The sequence below is a fragment of the Chenopodium quinoa genome, unplaced genomic scaffold, assembly GCF_001683475.1.
Source record: "Chenopodium quinoa cultivar QQ74 unplaced genomic scaffold, ASM168347v1, whole genome shotgun sequence".
Lineage (NCBI taxonomy): Eukaryota > Viridiplantae > Streptophyta > Magnoliopsida > Caryophyllales > Amaranthaceae > Chenopodium > Chenopodium quinoa.
This window is the reverse complement of record NW_018743175.1, coordinates 1,454,126-1,465,577: the sequence shown is the minus strand read 5'-3', so window position 1 is coordinate 1,465,577 and position 11,452 is coordinate 1,454,126. Positions and strand designations below refer to the sequence as shown.

General features: G+C 34.1%; 1 long non-coding RNA gene across 1 annotated transcript; it reads left to right on the top strand.

Annotated features, from left to right (window-relative positions):
- Nucleotides 1-556: 556 nt before the first annotated feature.
- LOC110732364 lies at nucleotides 557-1,993 on the top strand. The gene is made up of 2 exons (XR_002513478.1): nucleotides 557-787; nucleotides 1,620-1,993. It is a non-coding gene; the product is annotated as an uncharacterized LOC110732364 (long non-coding RNA).
- Nucleotides 1,994-11,452: the final 9,459 nt, after the last annotated feature.

Below are 11,452 nucleotides of genomic sequence, written 5' to 3'. Positions count from 1 at the left end.
GGGGTTTTGTGGGTGAATTGCGAGGCTCCGAAGAACTTGTTGCTAATTGGTGGTGCTGCGACGGCCGTTGGTGGTTGCGGTTAGGCTTTGCTGGCCGGAGCTTGCTGCTGCGTTGCATGGTGTGTTGAGTGGTGGGGGAGCAGTGGTAAGGGAGGAGGTGGTGGGCCTGATTTTTTTTTTTGTTTTTTTATTTAATTATTAATAAATCATAATTAAAGTTGTTATTAAGATTAATTACATTGTTAAATGAATTTATTAAAAAGAAAAAAAAAAATTAACCGGTTACTCAGGTTGTAGGTAAAATAACCTGTTTAAAGCGGAGTACCCTTAAAGGTCGTATTCTGAAATAAACAAAATATCAACTTGTTATTAGCGGATGGGGTAAATGTCGTATTATTTAATGCAATTTTTCCAATAAAATTTCATAATCGGGTTTTTTGCCAAAATGTTAAAAACCGGGCTTTCTTTTGCCAAAAAGGTTTAAAAAGATTTTTTTCGCAAAATGGTGTATTTAAATTAATTATTTTTTTTATTTTTTTAGTTTTCCTAAAAAAATTGTTTTAAAAAATAAACTTTGTTTTTTTAAGGGGAAAAAAGAAAAAATTACTTAATAAACTTCGAATTTCCAAATGCTAGTACTCGTACTCCGTACCCGAGTACTCCCTACTTCCCCAGTCCCTACTCCGTTAGTCCGCTGCGATCATACATCTAAAATTACAATCTCCAAAACCCTAGGAGAGAGATTTCCTAATTGCTCCAGATTATTCTTCTCGGAGAATAAAGCTCTGTAAGTTGACATCTTTTGTAATTCCCTTTTGATTTTCATCTTTTATTTAAGAATTTGTGTGATTGGGCATCAACCCATCCTGTTTACTAATTTTTCAAATTGACTTGATGTTCATCTTTCTGGGTTCTCGAATTCTATTAGTTACCCTTTTAATAAAAAAAAACTATCAATCAAAACCATTTGTCAATCAAAACTGCCCTGTTTGGCTGCTTGAAATCATTTGACACTGCATATTGTGCCTCTTTGTTGGTATTTGATGCTTGATTTCAATTGTAGGTGTTGGTGTTTTTAATTTGATTCTATTTGTTAAGGTCTTGTTTGGATTGGGGGTAATATATTAAGGGGTAATAAAAGTCAAACTTGAAAAAACATAAGTAATTAGAGGTGTTGTCGTAGGAGGCATGACGTTTGCAAATGAAATAAAGTAATTGTGCCACGAGGAAAAGAGAAAGATGGAGGAATTATTACCCTCATAATTAAGGTAATAGTTACCCACCCTGCCCCTAGTGTAACTATTACCCTCAAAATGAGGGAATTAGTTCCTCTTTTTCACCTCATACTACACCTATCACTACATAATTTTCCTTACAATCACACCATCACTATATCCTCCTTTCCTATTTTCACTTTTATTTTGCTTAGTTTGACTTTTATTACCCTAGTAATACATCTCCCCCAATCCAAACATGCCCTAAGAGTATGGTCTTTGAGGCATATTCCCAATTCCCTATCATATCTTGTATTTATGATTGCATTACTAATTTACTACATAGTGCTATGTAGTATGTACTATGATATGGATATGATTTCTGATTTTTCAAGTGTTCTGTAGACTTAGGGCGAACACGGGATATGTAGCACTGTTAAACTGCTCGGAAGAGCTGGCCTATTCGATCCGTTGTGTTATCACATGAGGTGGTATAGTGGTAAGGGAGGCTCATGAGACTGTAGCCAATGGGCACTGTGTTCATATAAGGGCTGGTTCCGTCGCTCAGATAATGCTTGGATTAAACCACTTGCAACTGCTGATGTCCGAAGTGGAAGGGTAATTGGGTAACTAGCTTGTTTATTTTCAGATCTCTTGGCCTCCACAGGTCTGTTGTCAAATTCAGTACAACATTTATATCAATTGTATAGTTTCATAGAGACAAACATATATTCTGGCATTTTAATGAATGATTATGATCACTGGTTTCTTGGGTCTTCTGTGTAGAAATTTGTTCTTTTCAATTGTCTGATATTTTATGCTATGCTTAATCATTGGCTTAACTCTTATATATGCTTGCCTTCTGTCATTTAATAGCATTTTCGAGGCTTTGTGATGCATTTGTGAAATATTCAATATGCCTTATGTTTAAGAAAAATTAGTGAATGTCACCATATGTCCATATGATAACAAGCATTTTGTTTGAATATAGGGAAATTCTCAACGGTACCCCTACACTAGTATTATATGGTAGATTTCTTCGGAAAAAAAAAGTATTATATGGTAGAATTAGGGTCATTTGTGGGAAACAACCTCAATGGGTTTCTACTTGTAGCCTTAACCTTTGCATCTATACATTATACGGAGTATTAGAATAATTGAAAAATTGTAGGTGTATATTTAATTGATGAGCTATTAGGTTCTCAAGTCGATTTAATTTGTATGAGTCGAGAAATTTTCGACTCAGTGTGGCTTAGGTCAGATAGGTGAATATGAAACCAGGGCTGAAAGTCCTGTGTTCCAAACCCAAACTTAATGAATATTGAATCTTTACTTTGCTTGATCTGGTTGTTTGAAGGCCTAGGTCCTGTAAACATACTACGTAATATCATCTAGGGTAAATCATATTTCTTTATTTCTCTCTCTAGGATCCTCCTTAATTCAAACTCTGGTAAACCATTGGCAATGAAGCACGAGGCCCACTTCATTTGTTGTATAAAGTGTGTAGAGAGCATAGGATGACTGAGAAATTGTGGTCAACTAGTCACCCAGAAATCCATAATGCCTCTCGAAGATTATAAATTAACTCTTCATACATCTCCACAAAAAGAATAGTAGATGCAATTATAATTCTTCACTAATACAAGTATGTAGTAATCTGTCATCACTTGGGGCTTTGGTTTGTTTCATGTTTATATGTGTACATTCACCTTAACATATGTATATATGCACAAGTACTTCAAATTTTTGATTTAATTTTCTGTAAAAGCTCCTTGTGCTTTGTCAGAATGGCAATTTTGTTTTTGGTTGTGGAATTATGCTTTTGATTTGTAGGATTAACATAGGATCATGAATAATACAGAACTGAATATCAGGGCTGTATGGGTGTGTACTTTTGTGCATAATTCTTTTTTCATGTCATGATTTAGTTCTCTAAAGCAAACCTTTGGATGATATATTTACTCCTTATACATTTATATTGGAGAAAAAACTAATTAGATTGTGTTGAGACGAAGTCAGAGATTTGTAGTTGCATCTGAAGACACTTATGATGCAGAAGCACTATGATAGGACAAAGAGCAAAATTCTATTTACATTTCATGATTACACTAGGTTTTAGGACAGGCATATCTCCTTGGCCCTTCAAATATCTGTCTTGTCCAATACAAATAATGAATACACATAATGGAAGAATGTAAACTACATCAGATCTTAATCTACCATCTTTGTCTGATTGGAGACTATAGGATTCACAAAGAAATTCTTTGTTCGAAAACCTAACTTGCCATTGAGAGCTTTAGCGGTGAGGCTTATGCATATCCTCTTAGTAAATTTGGTTTCGAGCATCTATGAAAATTGAAATAACAGCTAAACATACATATGCTACACTAACTGCAGTACGTGTTATGACTTTTCCTAATATTCACTGCAGCTGCTGTTTAAGGTTAGGCTATCTCTCTGGTATGCAAAGGAAGGAGGTTCCCCCTAGGTGCTGGAGAAAATTTCTGGCATAACCTTGCCCAATGAAAAACCAGTCCTAGTCCTATTATGGCATACATGGTATAGAGAGTGTAGTGTTGGGCTGAGCTAGGGAAGAGGAGGGACCCTAGTGATGTCAATGTTAGTGCCCCAAATATAATCATCATTTCTTGATAAACCTCTTGATAAGGCTTAGTGGTTGTTGTTGATGATGGTAAGGGTATTGTTGGAGGTAGAGGTTGTGATGGCGTAGGCATCAATGATGGTGGTGGCTGCGATGACAAAGATGATGGCGGTGGGGGTGAGGATGACAAAGAGTTTGTCAATGGTGGTGATGGTTTTAAGCAAGCAGTGCAGGCCCAACAATATAGCAAAAACCAAACAATAGAGACTAGAATAGTGTAAGGATTAGTGGAAAAGGGGGAAATTGCATGATCTCCTTGACTTTTCAACTGAAGCAAGCTAAGAAAGAATGTGGCTATGAAGTTAAAGATGGTGTTTAAGGCCTTTGGATCGAACGATTTTGGCTCAATAATTGGTGTTGGTTGATGCCCTTGATGGACGTTGTTGGGAGTCATGTTGGAGTTGGAAATTACTATCTGCTGGAAATTTGGCCGGTTTTGAGCACTTATTTGCTCCATCTTAGACTGAAAGGGTTGCTGTAGGAAGAGTGGGAGATTGTTGATGTTGGTTTTATGACGCTTTATTTTGTTTTGGGTAGACTTTATAGGTTATGTGACTTGGTAAATTTGGCGTTAATGTGGGCTCTACTTTAATTCCAGAAAGTCAGTCCACCATAGCTTGAAGCTTCCACCAAAAGCTTCCACTTGTGTCGTGGTCGGTTGTTACCATAGTATAAGACTTTTTATGTGAGAAGGGTTCTTTTATAAAAAAAAAGTTGACAAATTGAAACCTTAAAATGTATTAATTTTTGTGAAAAGGGACCAAGCTTTGACTTGATTTATTTGGTGTTGACCCTCGTATGCAGAGCATGTTGCCTCATTTTTATCTCTCAATCACCTCCCCAACTATCATGTTAACTATCATCCCACAACTAGCCCACCACCACTCGCCTGTCACCACCATATCAAAATCAAACTTCATCGTATTTGTTAGGAAATTAACGACAACTGATTGATTTAGGTAATGTGTTTGATATGCGTGGAACATAGAAAACAATATAAAAAACGCAAATTTGAGGAATAACGTAGAGAATAGATGAGATGAACACACATATTTACGTAGTTCGGTCAACATGACCTACGTCCACAGAGTAAGGTATATTATTTTCTTACTAGCTATCATGGAGGATAAACAAGAGATATAACCAAAGAAATACAACACTATTTATCTCATAAGATATCTCAAGCGGAGTTACATATCGGCTTGAATTGACTAGCTAATTTAATCAATATGAGCACTAATAGTTGTCCATCAAATAGCTCCTTATACAATATAAGGAATCCCTAAAGAAACCCTAAATCATCCCCCAACGAATAGCACTAGTAGCCGTCGTAAGCGTACTCAAAATTAGGAAGTAAAACGCCTTCGAAGGCACGGACGTGCTATGCAAGGCACGTTCGTGCTTTTTCCCCCACCTTCGACAGTTCTTCATAAAAAACAAACATAACTTTCTCGTTTCTTATCGAAATTGGGCATATGACCTATTGTTGGAAAGCTCTTGTTACAAACTATCACCTTCAGCTTGAATTACCTCGAGATATGTGCGTTTGAAATTGGCCCTTCGCCATTTCACTGGATTTCAAGTCTCAAATAACAGTATCCCCTACTTCTTCCCCTGCCTTATTTGCCCTTACTCCCTTTCCCTTTGCTTTATTCTCTCCCCTCCTCGATTGGACCCAATCTTATCCACCCCTTCACACTACCTGCTATAAATTGTCGTTGCTCAAGCACTGCCCATATCATGCCACCTATCATCGACCTATGTACAAATATATCTGATTTTCTCTCTCCTCCAATGCTAGGTTTGCAAATTGTTTGCATACACCAATGCTGTAACACCCTACAAATTCCTTTCTTTTAAAATACCTATTATGCCCTTATTAAAATACGAAATAGGAAAAATCTAAGGCATTGCCGCCACCGTGATAACGACTAAGGCATTTATCATAGACACACAGTGGAAGATATTTTCAAAAACCATTCAAAACAAACCAAGTTCAAAAGTTCAACTAAACGAAAGTAAAGTCAAACCAAAGTCAAACGAAGTCAACTTACAATTTGGAACCATTGTAAGCCCTTTCAAAACCAAATAAATATTTAAAACCAATGCGTTAGTCTCATCAAACAATAATAATAATCCAACAACAAATAATAATAATAATAATAATGCATATTCAAAACAAAACTAGAATATGATTTGCTTTTCACTCAAACCCCAATATGAATATGTCGCATCACTTGAAAAGCTTCTCTTTAAACTGTCCCTACTACTCGCCATTTGAAATGGGTCATCGTAGGCAAGATAAAGACAAGACTAAACAAACACACAATCAGCAATGATGAGTACATAAGCGTAAACGAATCACACTAACATGCTTACATCCTAGCATTACACAACTTACCTTGTTGCACTTGTTTACAAGCATACAACATACAACCCAAACAATAGATAATTCAATTGCTTATTTATTTGATTACGCATTGAACGGGTTTCCCACCAAATCTTTACCTCGAATAAATTGAGGTAAACTACATCGGGAGCTAACCGGGTAGGCAAAAATGTCACTTGTGAGTGACGGACGTCCTGCGCATAAAATAAAAGGAAAGTACAACATCCTATACTCCCAATAGAAGTTATGATCAAATATAAAGTAACATAACCCCCCCCATATGTTCATACTCGAGGTATATACATTCCAAGAGTTTTGGTACGTAATCTCTTTCACTTTACGTTGTTTACATATTTTAGACTTGGTGATAACTCTTAATCCACAACACAACCAATCCATACATGTCAATGAAGTAATCAAACATTTCAATTTAGTTCTTGAATATTTAGTGATCACATTTAATTTAATGTTGAATCCTTTCTAATTAAACAACATGAAAACACCTTAGTGCATAAGGGTGCACTCCATCCCATAAACAAGGTCGTAACCTTAGTGCATAAGGGTGCAATCCATCCCATCCTAACAAGGCATAAAACCTTAGTGCATAAGGGTGCACTCCATCCCGTTCATTATATATATAGCTCCTTGATTTCACCACAACATATTTCATTATTTCCTTACCTTTCGTGCATAAAGCACCGATAATATTTTATGAACCATATCAAAAATTCCCTTTCTATATTCTCAATCAAATTAAACTTTTAGTTTAATTAAACATGCTCTTAATCATGCCAATAATAAAATTATGGTTCAATAACAATATTCCATCATCACCAATTTCATTACATAATTCGTTTCAACCAACCATGCTTCACAAACAATTCACCAAATTTCAATTCAAATCAACAATCCAATCAATTCACCAAATTCCAACCAATTCCTAGCATGCTTTTACACGTTATATAAAATTCTGAGTACGCGTACATACCTCGAAATAGCCCTTAAAGTAGCCGAATACACTATAACATTTCCCGAACCAAGTCTCCTACATAAAGGGACAATAATACTATATTAATAACCCTTGTATACACAATTTCTAGCAACTTAAACTCTCCCTAAATAACTTATACTAATATGAAAATTATTTAAAAACCTTTAATTAAACTCCTCTTTAATGGGTAATTTTACCCTTTTAATAAAACCATCAAACTAGTACTTAAAATCAATTTTCAGCACTTTAGAATAATCAAAACCCATTAAAACTTCATTAAAACATACTTTATATGCCCAATTATAATTAAAAACATGAAACATATAAACCCCCAAATTAATTGATATTAGAACCCTAAAAATCAAGTCTTGAATAAATTAAAACCCTTACTTTATAATAAACCCAAAATCTAAAATTTAAACCCAAGCTACTAATTTGAAAATATGATTCAAACCCATTAAAACATTATTATAAAACCAATTAACAAAGTTTAAACAATAAAACCAAAACCCATAAAAATAATTATAAGCATAATTTAAATAAGGAGGGGAGAGAGAAGGGAAGAGGAAGGTGATACGGTGGTGGTGGTGGTCGGCTGGTCATCGGCAGCTGGTTGGGCGGCCGAACTCTGACAGTGGGCCGGCTTGGTGACGTGGCAACACTAAGTGGAATTGGATCCACTTGATCCAATTCTCACGTACAAGGAGGAAAACAAGAGAAAAAGAAATAAGAAGAAAGAAGGAAAAAGAAAAGGAAAAATAAGGAGAAAATTAACCTTTTGTTATATAATATATGTATTTAGTGGATGCCCATTCCCTTATGATAATTCTAGGATATTCTAGATATACTATGTTTATTATTCTACAAGGAAACCCTAATTGTATCACACACACACACACACATATGTATATATATATATATATATGTATATATATACATATATATATATATGTATGTATATATGTATACACACACACACACACACACACACACACACACACACACACACACATATATATATATATATATATATATATATACTACATCATTGAATAAGAAGAATATATAGATCTATTCTCTCTCCTATTTTCTTCTCTTTAATTTCATAACACGTTATCAACACCAAAGCTCTAAATAATTAATAACTCTTTTGATTCCTATACATATACATAATTGCTAACTTCCCTCAATCCGCCGTCTCTGTCCAATATCACTCTCTCTCTTCCCCGCTCGATTTGGTTATCACTCTCTGAATTTTAATTACTCTATACATTCTATCATCTTATCACACAGTTCATCATATGCAAGAAAGTTATTTGGGTTCAGCGATATATTATACTTCCGTCTTGATCTTTGTTTGTCTCATCAATTGGGTGTAGTTTCAAGCATAGCAAATTATTAAATACGATAAAACTTAAGCAGCCTTACCTCGCTAAGGAGACGAATTTAATAGCAACTTTACTAGTATCCCTATATTCTTTTCTCCATACTTTACTGAATTTATCAGATTATTGTCCTTATTGAAATAAAATAATTATAGGTTATTAGACTAGTTATTTGATTGATTTAATTTATATGCTCCGTTTTTTTTTTATTGAAATGAAATACGAAGTTTATTAAATTTGGGATATGGCTATTGATTTGTTTTAGCTAAGTTGTCGTATTTGAATATGGCTAACTATTGATTTGTTTCGACTAATTTGTCTTATTTGAATAGCTACAATTTTGGAGAATGAAATCGGTGTTTAATCATCAATCTCTGTTGAATTATGTGATGATCATAGTATATTGATTTTTTTTTTTTTTAGTTTTAAATTCTTGGACATGATGATCTAATATATACAACCTGTTGCTTTCAATTGTGTGTGGTTTACCATCATCATAGAGTGTTCAAGCATATTAGTTATGAACTGTTTTAATAGTTGTAGATTTTATTTTATTTTTTGGATCTAGCTAAATTCCTATGAAATACATAAGATGTTAATCTAATCCTTCTTGAATTAGGCACCAAAGCTTGACTGTTAGATATGTGTTATAGGATTTAATGAAAACCCAAGTACTTTTATTCTATGATAAAGCTGAGAGTTTTTCCTTCATCACTTCTTTAGTACTGGTAGGCGTGTCGCATACCTATAAAAAATAACCTAACAGACCAATACTAATGTAGACTGGCAAGTAAGGGTCGGATCCCAAGAGACTAAGGTTCAAAAATAATCAAATAGACTCGAATTTCTACTAAGCAAGAATCAATTATAATCAATTATCTACGGAACTAAGTATGAGAAGAATTCGCAAATAAACTAAATAAGATGATTAAATCAAGTACTTAAAACATCCAAGATCTAGTTTCACCACAATTATTATTGATGCAATTGTAATTCTACCCTTAACATACGATTTCAATCGAACGGGGAAAAGTAAACCCTAATAAATACCAAGGATCTCTCTCGAGTATCAATGGCTTCCCTAACATACAATCAATCCTATTCTCATGGTATCATGCATATTATAGACATTAAACACATTACTCCCACTTCCCAATTATCAAACCCAACTACTCTCGTGTTGAGAATCAAACCCTAAATTGATTTACTCAAATCCGTTTATACCCAACTCTCGCTGTGATAAAAACAATGGAATAATCGCAATACTATAGTTACGTCTAACCCAGCATTGGCATAATCACAATCAATTTAGCAATTCAATTGTTAAAGTTATTAAAGAATTTAAAGATTTAATTCATGCATCAATAATAATAGGGCTACACTAGATCTTGAATTAAAGAATCTACTCACACATGATTAAAGAAACAAAAACAATAATAAATAATGAAAGCATAATTAAATAACAAAGGATAAAAAATAAATATCAAATCTTGAATAAAATTGAAAGTAGAAAGCTTGAATCTTGAATTACAAAAACTTGGAAAATAATAATGGATAACTAGTGCTTAAGGAGAGAAAATAAAATAAAACAACGCTTAATTAATTAATGAATGAATTAAAACAAAGCTTAAAAGAGTATATAAATAAACCTAAAAAGATAAGATTTAACTCCAAGCTTTGGCGCACTAGGATTCCAGGAGGCACGGACGTGCCTAATAGGGAGGCACGGACGTGCCTCACTGCGTAGCAAATTGCTATTGAGTCTGTCTTCCAGGCACGGACGTGCCTGGTTCTGGGCACGGACGTGCCTGCTCTGCTGCGCGTATCACTCATCTTAAATCAGTCATAACTTCATATCCGGAGCTCCGTTTGAGATGTGTAATATATCGTTGGAAAGGTATTCAAGTCTACTTTCCAATGCAGTTTTAATCACTCCATTAATATTTGTATACCAAAAGTTATGAGCATAATAGTGAACAGGTGTCATATTTGTCAAGTATTTCATCAACGTTTTGCTTCATTTTCACTCAAGTTCGTCTCGAACACATGATTTGATATTATTAAGCAATATGTTTTCGTACTCCATGATTAGTATACTCAATATTAGCCAACCATACTCCATTTGCATATAAATCACCTGAAATTCATCAAAACACACAAACGAAGAGTAGTAGAGCACAACTTAAGCAAATAATGCAAATATGCACCAAAGATCTCTAATTTTGTAATCAAATGAGCTTAGATACCCACCTAAAACATGTGCAAAATAGGACCTATCAAGTACCCACTAGCTCATATGGAGTACTGAATTGAAGATAGCGATTTTTGTTGTGTGCCTTGTTCCCTTTGATGTTGAGTGAGTCTGTGAATATCAGGAAGGTGTGATTTGGAGAAAATGGTTGTTAAGCCGTGTGATAAACTATGTTACAAAGTATTAGAATTGCATTTGGTTGGATTAGTTATTTCATTGGTTTTGGTTGACATAAAGAATAATCTTAGTTTTAACTTGGACAAGTTTGGTTGCTTCTTATTGTTTACTTTGTATTTGGTTTTATAAAAGGTATTGTAAACGAATTATGCTATTATAATCATTGTTTTTATTTCATGATTATGCCTACTGATTGCTACCAGACTTGATTAGCTTTATCGCATGATATTTTTTTTGTGAATGTGATATGTTACTATTAATAATCTAAGGTTATTAATTACTCATGATAGTTTATAAATTATGAATATATTTATCTAAGCTAATTTCTAATTCCTCATTTATAATATTATAAATTTCTCAAGGTATGTTTATTTTATAGATAT